General features: G+C 53.9%; 2 long non-coding RNA genes across 2 annotated transcripts; one reads left to right on the top strand and one right to left on the bottom strand.

Moving 5' to 3' along the window:
• Positions 1-27: 27 nt before the first annotated feature.
• LOC147648762 (uncharacterized) lies at positions 28-3,974 on the bottom strand. The gene is made up of 3 exons (XR_015279858.1): positions 2,885-3,974; positions 1,813-2,009; positions 28-1,598 (listed from the first exon to the last, which is right to left on the bottom strand). It is a non-coding gene; the product is annotated as an uncharacterized LOC147648762 (long non-coding RNA).
• Positions 2,597-9,974, top strand: LOC147648761 (uncharacterized). The gene is made up of 7 exons (XR_015279857.1): positions 2,597-3,565; positions 3,770-4,128; positions 4,659-4,835; positions 5,092-5,239; positions 5,422-5,644; positions 6,179-6,313; positions 6,600-9,974. It is a non-coding gene; the product is annotated as an uncharacterized LOC147648761 (long non-coding RNA).
• Positions 9,975-10,280: the final 306 nt, after the last annotated feature.

Raw genomic sequence — 10,280 nt, 5'->3', positions numbered from 1 at the left:
GAATTAAACTGTACACTCAACTCCAAGTTGCCAGTGGATTCTAAAGATGGAAAATCCTTTTAATGGTGTATTTCGTGTGGTTTGGAGCTGGGGAAGGGTCTCATCCCCTCCCAGAGCTGCCCCAAGCCCGCTCTGCTGCCACATCTGCACTTGTGGCCCCTCATGGCTGCCCTGCCCTGGGGACATGGTGGGACCCCTCTCCTGCCAGGGCTGAGGCTCCTCATGGCCCTTCACAACCCCTCATGGCCCCACAGAACCTCTCATGGCCCATAAAACCTCTCATGGCCCCATAGAACCTCTTACAGACCCACTGAACCACTCAGGGCCCTACATGGCCCCTCATTTCTCCTCAGGGCCCCTCAAAGCCCCAGGCGCGGGGCTCCTCTCATCTGTGAAGGGGTCGGGCCCTGCTCACTCTCCTTTTATTTCGGTCCCTTCACAGGGCCGAGTAAAGAAAGGCTGAATGGAGCCTTTCGCCAGCGTGTCCCTCGGGGTTCATTGCGGGCTGAAGCTCTGTGCTGGCGCTGGCCCGAGCACCAACATCCCTGCAGCCCCCAAGGCCTTTGCTGTCCCCCCGTGTCCATTCCCTGTCCCCGAGTCCCGCCCGGCTCTGGCAGCAGCAGCAGCCGCAGCGCAGCGGGCGCAGGCCCGGCCCGGCCGGGGCTCCCGGCCAGGAGCAGCAGCAGCGCCGGCCCTTCCCACCTGCTCCTGCTTCGGCTTCCCAGGGCTTTTGCCAGGGCAATTCTGGACTACAGCAACAATCCCCCACAAACAGCCCTCAGGCTTCCTCAGGGCCCGCCTCTGCTGCCCTCAGCCAGCCCTCAGAGGAAGAAAGGATCCGGTTTCAGCGCTGTTTTCAGCCCTGTTTTACTCACCCTGAGGTGACAGCAGGAGGCTGTTTGGTGCCTTGGCAAGTGTAGATCCCAGTTGCTCTTGCCCCTCTTCTGCTTTCCACTGGAATTTTAGCAGTACAGCTGCAATTGCCTCTTTCAATCAGTGCTACCCACTGCGCTTTTCTGACGGGGAACTCGGACTTCTTGTTAAAAAGGCCTCATGAGTAGCAGATCTCCAAATGCTCCCAACTCCCTGAGCACTAAGGCAAGGAGAATTAATGCTACACAGGCCACATTTGCAGCACTCAAACACAGCCCTATTGCTGCTGCTGAAATAGAATCAACTGACAGAGGCCATCACAGAAATGGCCTCTGCAGTGGCAAATAAAATGAAAAAATCAACCAGGAGAAAGAAAAACCAGAACTTCCCAACTCACTTCATTGTTTCTTCCAAGCAGCAGAAGGAAAAGGAACAGGGCACCTTTCATGCAGTTCCACAAACTCTGGGTTCCCATTTCCTGCGGAATCTGCAATGCAAATAGCCTTGCTAAAAAGGACAAAAGCAAAGGGAATGAATCGGGAATTATTAGGAAAAAATGACCCTTCTTAAAGTTCACCAAGTCATTCCCTGCATTTCTCCTTTTCACAGTTTTTCTCTCATCCACTGAGAGGTCCAGCTCATCATGATTTGGTGCTTATCATCAACTGATTGTGTTCTTGATCTCTTGATCTCATCCCAGTGCAAGAGATGTAGAATCATCTAAACTGAACACAGAAACAAAATCCCTCTGTCAGCCCATCTTCATGTTCCAGATCATTTTCAAGATGTTCAAGGGGAATTTGGAATGATTATCTCTCCACTGCTGATTGCAGGCTCTGGAGATTCTTTCTCCACATTCAGCCAGGCTTGTATTGCCCAACAATTCCTGGTATCTCATCATGTTTTCTTTGTGTAGAAGAGTAACAATGCAAACCTTACCCTGTCTGCAAGGAGAAGAAAGAACAAGTTGTCAAGTTCTTCAAATATTTGTCCTGCTTTGCTGCAAGAGTTGTGCTGCAGTCACAGTGTGGGAAGCCAAGAGAAGCTGCAGCTGGGGGCACATCTTGTGACAGGAGCTGTGCCTTGCTCTCCAGGACAGGTTTTTGGAAAGAACAGACAGGACTGTGGAGAAGATTCTGGGAAAAGTGAAACAGCTTTTTTAAGAAATGAAAATAAAATCAAAAGAAACAACCAATATGTTTTTCTCTATTTTTCTCTATTTATTTTTATGTTCCCCTTTTCCATCTTGCACTTTCTCCGTCCCATTCATTCCAAATGGATCTCACCTCTAAGATTTGAGACTTGGCAAGTTTTAGACACTGTAAAATACCATGAGCTATACCCAGTTTGCCTTGCCCTGTTTTCCTTGGAAAGCAATGCTGGAGACACAAGTGCAGTGCTTGGCTCAGGTACAAATTCTGCATTCAGGGAATGTGCTCAGACAGTGTCTGACCCTCAGCAGGGACAAGGCACAGCAGCAGCCAAGGGCATTCCTGTGCCCCTGTGCAGGAGTCCAGACTCTGGCTCTTGGCTCAGCAGGGCAAAGTTCCCGTGTTTGGCCAGGCTCAGGGGCTGCCCGGTGAGCGCGGGGCTCGGGGCGGGGCCGAGCGGGCAACGGACAAACGGCCCCGGGGACAAACGGCCCCGGTGCTTCAGTTGCAGCGGCGGCAGCGGCGGCAGCGGCGGCAGCGGCGGCAGCGGCGGCAGCGGCGGCAGCGGCGGCAGCGGCGGCAGCGGCGGCAGCGGCGGCAGCGGCGGCAGCGGCGGCAGCGGCGGCAGCGGCGGCAGCGGCGGCAGCGAATTCTTCGACTCCCTTGAATCTCTTCTCCCTCTCCCGTGGTCCCGCACCCCATCCCCATCTCCCTTTCCCGGTGTCCCCCTCCTCTCTAAGTTTCCCTCTCCCCGTGGCCACCCAGGCCATGCCCCCAGCCCGCCCCTGGGCCCGGGCGGGGCTGCCCCGTCCCCGTCTCCGTCCCTGCCCCCGCCCGTCCCGCCGAGGTCTCCTCTTCACCTGGCTCTGGCTGTGCTGGGCGGGCATCAGTGCCTGGGGCTGGGGCGGCATTGCCGCCCTTTGGCTCTGCCTGGCCCGACCTCGGCCCCAGCCCCGACGCAGGCTCTGGTTCCGGTTCCGGTTTCGGTTTTGGTTCCAGTTTCGGTTCCAGCCCCGGCCCCGGCTCCTCCCAGGGCCCGCGGAGGACACAGGTGGCACAGCCCTTGCCGCCGCCTCCGCAGCGGCTTCCCCAGCCCGAGCTCCACCGCTCGGCAACGCGACCGCCAGCCCCGAGCCGCTGTAGTCACGTTCCAATGAGGGAACGCCTGCGGGTGCCCGGCCCGGGGAGCTCGGGGAGCGCTCGGGGGCCGTTCCTGGCCCCGGGCCGAGCGCTGACGGCCGCGTCTCTTCCCCAGGGAAGGCGCAGGAGGCCCTGCAGCAGCGCTATGGGATCGGCTCGCTGCTGGGGCACGGTGGCTTCGGCAGGGTTTTCTCGGCCACTCGGCTCTCGGATGGTCTCCCGGGGAGCGGTGGGGCCAGCGGCAGGCGGAGGAGGAGGAGGGGGCAGAGGAGGAGGAGGGGGGAGAGGAATAGGATGCGGCTGGACACGGTGGGTGGCGAGCTGAATCCGCTGTTCCCTTTGGCTTGCAGGTGGCCATCAAAAAGGTGCCATGGAACCGCGTCCGGCACTGGGGCGAGCTGGTGAGTGAGCGGGGCCAGCGGCAGAAGCCGGGCCGTGCCGGGCGGGGATGAGCCGGGGCCCGGCAGGGTGGGAGGCACCAGGACACCTGGAGGGAGAGCGGGCGTGGGGCCAGCGGAGGGCACAGAGCATCCCGGGCTGGCTGAGGGCTTCCTGAGCCCTGGCACGGCCTCAGCCCCACTGACGGCACCGTGCTCCTCCCGCAGCCCGACGGCACCAGCGCACCACTGGAGATAGTGCTGCTGGACAAGGTGTCCACAGGCTTCCCCGGTGTGGTGCAGCTGCTGGAGTGGCTTGAGCTCCCCAATGCCATCGTGATGGTGCTGGAGCGCCTGGAGCGGTGTCAGGACCTGCAATGTTTCATTCGGGCACGGAGGTTCCTGTCTGAGGAAGAGGCATGGAAGCTGTTTCGGCAGGTGCTGGGGGCCGTGCATCACTGCACCGGTCCTGCACTGTGACATCAAACCAGAGAACATGGTGGTTGATCTGGACACCGGCCAGACAAAACTGATCAACTGCAGCTGTGGCACCTACCTTCAGGAGACAGCCTACACTCAATTTGCAGGTGAGCCCACACAGGGGTAGGCTTCGGGTCCCGGCATCTCCTGGCCCAACATCTCCTGGCCCAACCAGAGTGTGGCAGCAGGGATTCTCCCAGGGCTGGGGCTGGGGCTGGGGCAGCCAGCCTGACAAAATCCCCCGTGGGTGGTGGTAGCAGAGAGGGGGAGCCAGAACCAGCAGGTTTGGTGTGCAGGTGAGAATGGGCTTGGACTGCTGTGCTTCCCTGGTTTGCCTTGGTTCAAAATACTTTTGGGCAATGCCAGCAGGGAGGATGTGGGTATGGTTTTTCCCCAGCACTGAGTGGGTTTTTCCTTTGTGTGTCATGGTAGAGTCTTGCCAGGGTTTCTGCTGCCCTCTTCCAACACCAGTGGCTTCTTTTCCAGCCACGGATTTGTACCCAAGTCCCAGTTACTGGTGAGAGGGCAGCAGGTCACCCCATGTGCCACTGGGGCAGCCCCAACATGCCCAGGGATGCTGGGGTCAGGCTCTGGGAGCAGCAGCATCCCCCTGATGAGCTCCATCCATATTCCATAGGAACACCGTCATACAGCCCCCTGGAATGGAACGGCTTCGGGTGGTACCATAGCGAGGCAGCGACCGTCTGGTCCCTGGGCATCCTGCTGCATGAGATGGTCTGCGGGGAGCACCCTTTCAGGAGGGGCAGGAACATCAGCTGGGCCCAGCTCCCACTGCTACAATGGCTCTCCCAAGGTGGATCCTCATCTCTGGGCACGGGGGGAACACCAGTGTTGGGAGACTGCAGCGGGCTCGTGAGCATCCCGTTCTGGCAGCTGCTGAGGAGGTGGCACATGTCCTGCTTTCCTGCTCTCCTCCAAAACAAAGAATTGATGGGAAAGTTTAGGCCCAGCTCTGAGCACATCCAGTGTGGCCTGAGCATGGGAATAGTGGGGCAAAGCAGACAGGAGCCTTCTCCAGCTGACCAGTGGTTTGTGGTTTCTCTCCCCAGGTTGCCAAGTTCTGATCAGGTGGTGTTTATCCTTGAACTCTTTGGACAGGCCCTCATTAGAAGACCTGTCCTGTGATCCCTGGATGCAGGATATTCATCAGCCATAGAAGAAAGGAGAGAGCCACAGGCACAGTGATGCAGGGACCTGGTAAGTTACAGCTCCACACATACTCTGGCAATCAGCAGCAAAGAAACACAGACTTTTTGTCCTGCCTGTGTCACTGCATTGGGGTCATCAAATGGGAACACACAGCCCTTGTGCTGGAGCTGAGGTGCTCTGCCCAGCACTGCTGGCTGCCATCTGAGCTGGTTTTGCTTGTCCTGGTTCAGTGACAGCCGGGCCCTGGGCAGAACCCTGACAGCCTGGTGTCACCCCAGGGAAGAAGGAGCCCCTGGAGAAGCTGTACCAGGTGGGCCTGCTGCTACTGCTGGAGACATGGAGGACAACAGCAAGGATGACAACCTCTTCCTCCACCTGGCCAGCAGCAGCTGGCGATGATGGACTTTGATTCTTTCACCTTCTTCAAAGCCAGGCTCCACAGTGAATTTTCAGGTAAGTCCAGACCCAGGGGGATGCTCCCAGATTTGTGCCTTGGCCGGGAACCAATGGTTTCCTTTTTGCTGGGGTGGATGCAACTGATTCTTCAGTGGCTGCCCAGCTGGTTTTTGGCAGGGCTGGGGTGGTTATAAAATGGGAGTGGGATCCTGGCCCTGCCAACAGCCCCCAGCACCCACCGTGCCCCAGGCTGGGGCTGGGGCAGCCAGCCCGACACAAACAAACCCCCATGGCAGGAGCACAGGTGGGACTCCAGAACCTGAGCACGGCTGCTTTGCTGTGCAGGCAAGGAAGGGCTTGGGCTGCTCCACTCCCCTGCTTTGCTTTGGGATCACTGTGATTTTGGGGGACAGTGCAGGGGGGAAGGGAGAAAGCATGGGCTTCCCTCACCCGTGGGTGGGTTTTTCCCTAGAATGTGGGGGTTGGGCCTTCCTCAAGCTCCTGACAGACATAAGATTTTTTACCATTTTACTTGTTTCCCCTTTTTGTCTGTAACCTATTTTCATTAATTTGTTGTTTGTTTTTCTAAAGGAAGCATTCTAGGTGGGGTTCAGTCTGGATGAGAATGTGCTTGGGACTAGCTGTGGCATGGATGGGCTGTGCCCTTGGAGAAGACTGAGGACATCATCTGGGACCAGCTTTTCTTCTGGCAGCGGATGGTGTGAGGTGGGTCCTCATCTCCTTGGCATGGGTGGGACAAGAGCTTTTGGGAGATGGCAGCGGGCACAGAAGCATCCTGCTCTGGGCAGCTGCTGAGGGGCTGGATCTGCCGTGGCTGGCTGCAGGCTGGGCACATGTCCTGCCCTCCTGCTCTGCTCCCCAAGGCAGCAGTGATGGGCAGCTTTGGGCCCAGCTCTGAGCACGGCCAGCATGGCCTGGGCACCGCGGCTGGCTGGGACAAGGGGACAGGAGCCTTCAGCTGACGGGCGGTTTCTGCTTTCTCTCCTTGCAGCGGGGCTCTGCGGATGCTGAGGCTGCTCTGGGCTCTGCCAGGGCTCTGCTGGGCTCAGCACTGGGCCGGGATCAGCCAAAGAAGAAACGCTGTGACCTGCAGCAGAGACTTGAGCATTTTGGCAATGCAGCTCAAGTCTGCAGAGTGTCCACCTCCAAGGGAAAACATGACACCTCCCAAAAATTAAACTTGTTCAATACCTTCTGAAATGAAATCCATCTGGGATGACCCCAAATGACATTTTTCATCTTGCTCAAGCTGTAGCTCAGCCCTTCTCTGAACAGTTCTCTCCCACACCTGCCTTTTACTTCACAACTGCTCCCTCCTTTCCCCCAGTGAGTTCCCAGCCCATCACAGTCTCCATCACACTGCAGCCTTCCTTGATGCCCCTTTCCACGAGGAAGTCCAAGCCCCAGTCTCAGGACTTATCCTGTCACTGGCTGAAGAGCAGCAATGTCTGTCTGTGCCAGGAGCTCTTAGATGTCACTGTATCCATGGACAGAAGGTCTGTCCTTGCAAAGGTTTCCATAATATCTTTGTACCCATGAGTATGGAATGAACGCAGAGGGTGAAAGTGTCAGTCACGTTGTTGGCACACTCCTTCCTTTCCATACAAGACACATCCATGCACACCCCCACATACAGATATATTAAAAGGATCGGGATGGATAGAGAGTTCCCACAGAGCTCTAAGTTTGGCATAACTCACCTTGTAAGCCATGGCCAGGGGATTTTTTTCCCAGCTCTGTGTGAGTAGGTGTCCAAGAGCTGAAGGAACAGCATTTAGAAGCAGTTTCAGGATTTCTAGGCAGGAAAGGGAGCTGACAACCATTCACATAACTCACCATATTTGTCAGGATGGGCTGCTGGCTCTTTAGGAATATGGCACAATGGAGACATGAGAATTGGGATAATCTCAGTTCTCTGTGAATCTGTGCAAAGGTGGAGCAGCAGAAACACCTTGTGTCTTCTTTGGGGACGCAAGGTCCAAGAAGCTGGGGGGGCAGGTGAAGTCCCATTTCATGACATCCCAGAGTGGCACAGGACAAAGCTCCAAGCACCCACAGCCCCACTGAGGAAGTTCTTGGAGTGCTGCACATCCCATAGGAAAAGCTGCATTCACTCAGTCCATTGGGATTTATCACTTCCATTTGCAACACTTTAGGTCCAAGTTTCAAACTGCAAAATTTTTACACTCAAGACACAGTCATGAAGAACATGTATTTCAATTTCCTATTCCTTTAACTGCAGTGTAAAATATCTTAATATTGGAAACCATCCATCAAATCTGTAAAGGAAGGCAGCTAATGGATCCTTTCCACTAGCACGTGTACAAACTAGGTAACTAAAATCAAAGCTGAGTTCTCTTTTTCAAAAGATCAGTTACCTCTTTCTTACTCCAGTGTTATAGAAGATTTTTCACTACACATTTAGGGGTAATTTTTATCTTTCATATTTTTTTGTATTTTTTTTCCTTTGTTTGTTTTTGTTTTTTTTTTTTTTTTTTCAGAAAACATGTCCTAGAAAAGGCATGTCCTTTGCTCCTGGTTCCCATGTGGAGCAGCTCCCTTCCCGCTGGCTGAGCTGCTCAGGCAGAGCCCGGCAGCTCCTGGCCCTGCAGGGCTGAGGCTTTTCCCCATTGCTGGGCACAGACTGATGGAGCAGCACTGCTGAACACGGGGACACGCAGAGGGAGCAGAGCAGCTGCCTTGGCCCACCTGAAGCTCCAAGGCCAAACTGAGCAGGCACGGCTGCAAGAGACTCGCAGGCTCCCTGTTGGCTCTGCTGCCCCACTTGTGCCCGGCCCAGCTCTGCGTGAGGCAGAGGGAGAACAAGGGGCAGCTCCCTCCCAGCCCCAGCCCAGGGACCCCTCGAGGCAGCCCCGGGCCTTGGGGCACTGTCAGCACCCGCTGCTCCAGCCACCGCTTCTGCTGGCACTGACAGCAGCAACCAAACTGGGGCTGGTCCCGAGGGAGCAGCAGCAGTGCCTGGATCTGATCCCTCAGTCTGGGGCAGGCCCCTGGGGGAACAGAGGGCACAGCAAGAGGGACAAAACCAGGCAGGGTCAGAGACTGGAAAAAGGCAGAGCTGGGAGCAGGAACAGCTGCTTCACTGCACTCTTGGAGAAAGCTCTTGGCTGGCTCAAAGCACTGAAAGGTGTGAAAGGCAGAGAGGAGGCCACACCAAACAATGCTCCTGTTTTCACACCCTTCTGTAATAAATGGAAATGATTTGTGCTAACTAAATTGTAACTATTTAGAAAGTTATTATTAGAAGCACTCAAGGGAATTGGTGTTACAACGAAGATGTACCCCCCCTACAGATGTTACCTGTTAAAATTAAGGTACAGGATGTAGTTTTGAGATAAGTAATGTCCTAAAACAAAATCGACCTTGAGATGGATAAAGTTGGAACTACATTAGGCATAGGGCCTAAAAATTATAAAATATAAGACTAATTAGTGGAGCACAATGCTTACTTACACAACACAACGCTTAGGATGCATGCACAGCCTGTAAGGTTTTCCAGAGGACAACGAGGATGAGTGTAAGCCTTCATTCAAAAGACCACCGAAAGAAAGACTGAAGACCCCTTAGCAACAAGTGAAGCATGCGCCATGAAGAACAGTGATGAAAAATTCAAAAATTGGATGTAAGGGGAGACTTATGGGAAACATTAATGAATATGTGGAAGCATACAGTATATAAGTTTAGTTTGAATTGCTTTTTTTGTATATGAGGTAGGGTCAGCAGCCTTCCTCGTACTCTGGTCAGTTTTGCTTATGCTTTAATCCTACTTAATTACTGACAAACTATACTATATATATATATATTGGAGTCTGAGATACAGAGTGTGTGCCCTTGTTTCTAATACTTAGTTCTAGGATCCAAAGAAACACTGAATTTCATATAACATGAAATTCATGAGCATGTTTTCATGGTGATGATACATAAGAACAAATGTTAAAGTTAGATAGAAAAAGCTAAAAGTGTAAGTGTGTAGATTAGAAAGTTTTCTTACATCACTGGGTGAAAAAGTAGTTTAGAGAACCAGAGACAAGATGGAGGATTTAGGGTGTTCTCTCTTGTTCCTTCTTCTTTCTTCTTCATGTTCTTCTCCTAGAGGTCTTTGGGTAGTACTATGTGATTGGATAGAGAATGCCGCAGTATAGCCAACATAGGTGTTGGGTCATTGGGTCACTAATAATTTAGTTGGCATCTGTTAATTGGGTAAATGGACATATAAAAGACCTTGAAGAAAATCTTTGTTAGCCATTTTGCGCATTTTCATCTTAGTGCACATAGCTCCTTGTATATTGTATACATGTAATGCTGATAAGAAAAGAATAAACAACCAAGACTGAATGACAGAAAACTGTCTCTCTCTTCAATTTCAGTTCAAGAGGAGAAAGAACCTAAACATAAAGTCCAAAACGGGACATTTGGACAGAAGAGAGGGAGGGCAGCTGCAGCGTAGGGCTCGTACCCCATCAGAGTCTCTCTCTCTCTCCGATGGCACCAATGCCGCCACCTTAGGACACCTGAGTGTGGAAGGCGAGCCCGCCCTCAAGCACGGCCATCCAAGTCAGTCAGGGGCACAGGCTGCAGCTGAAGCTGTCAAGCATTGCTGTGAGGCTGGCAAGTGAAGAGAAAGCCATTGTGGCCAATTCTGCTGAAGCCT

This window comes from Cyanistes caeruleus, chromosome 30 (genome assembly GCF_971803275.1).
Source record: "Cyanistes caeruleus chromosome 30, bCyaCae1.hap1.1, whole genome shotgun sequence".
Classification (NCBI taxonomy): domain Eukaryota; kingdom Metazoa; phylum Chordata; class Aves; order Passeriformes; family Paridae; genus Cyanistes; species Cyanistes caeruleus.
Note: the sequence above shows the minus strand (reverse complement) of the source record. Positions and strands in the feature narration are given on the sequence as shown.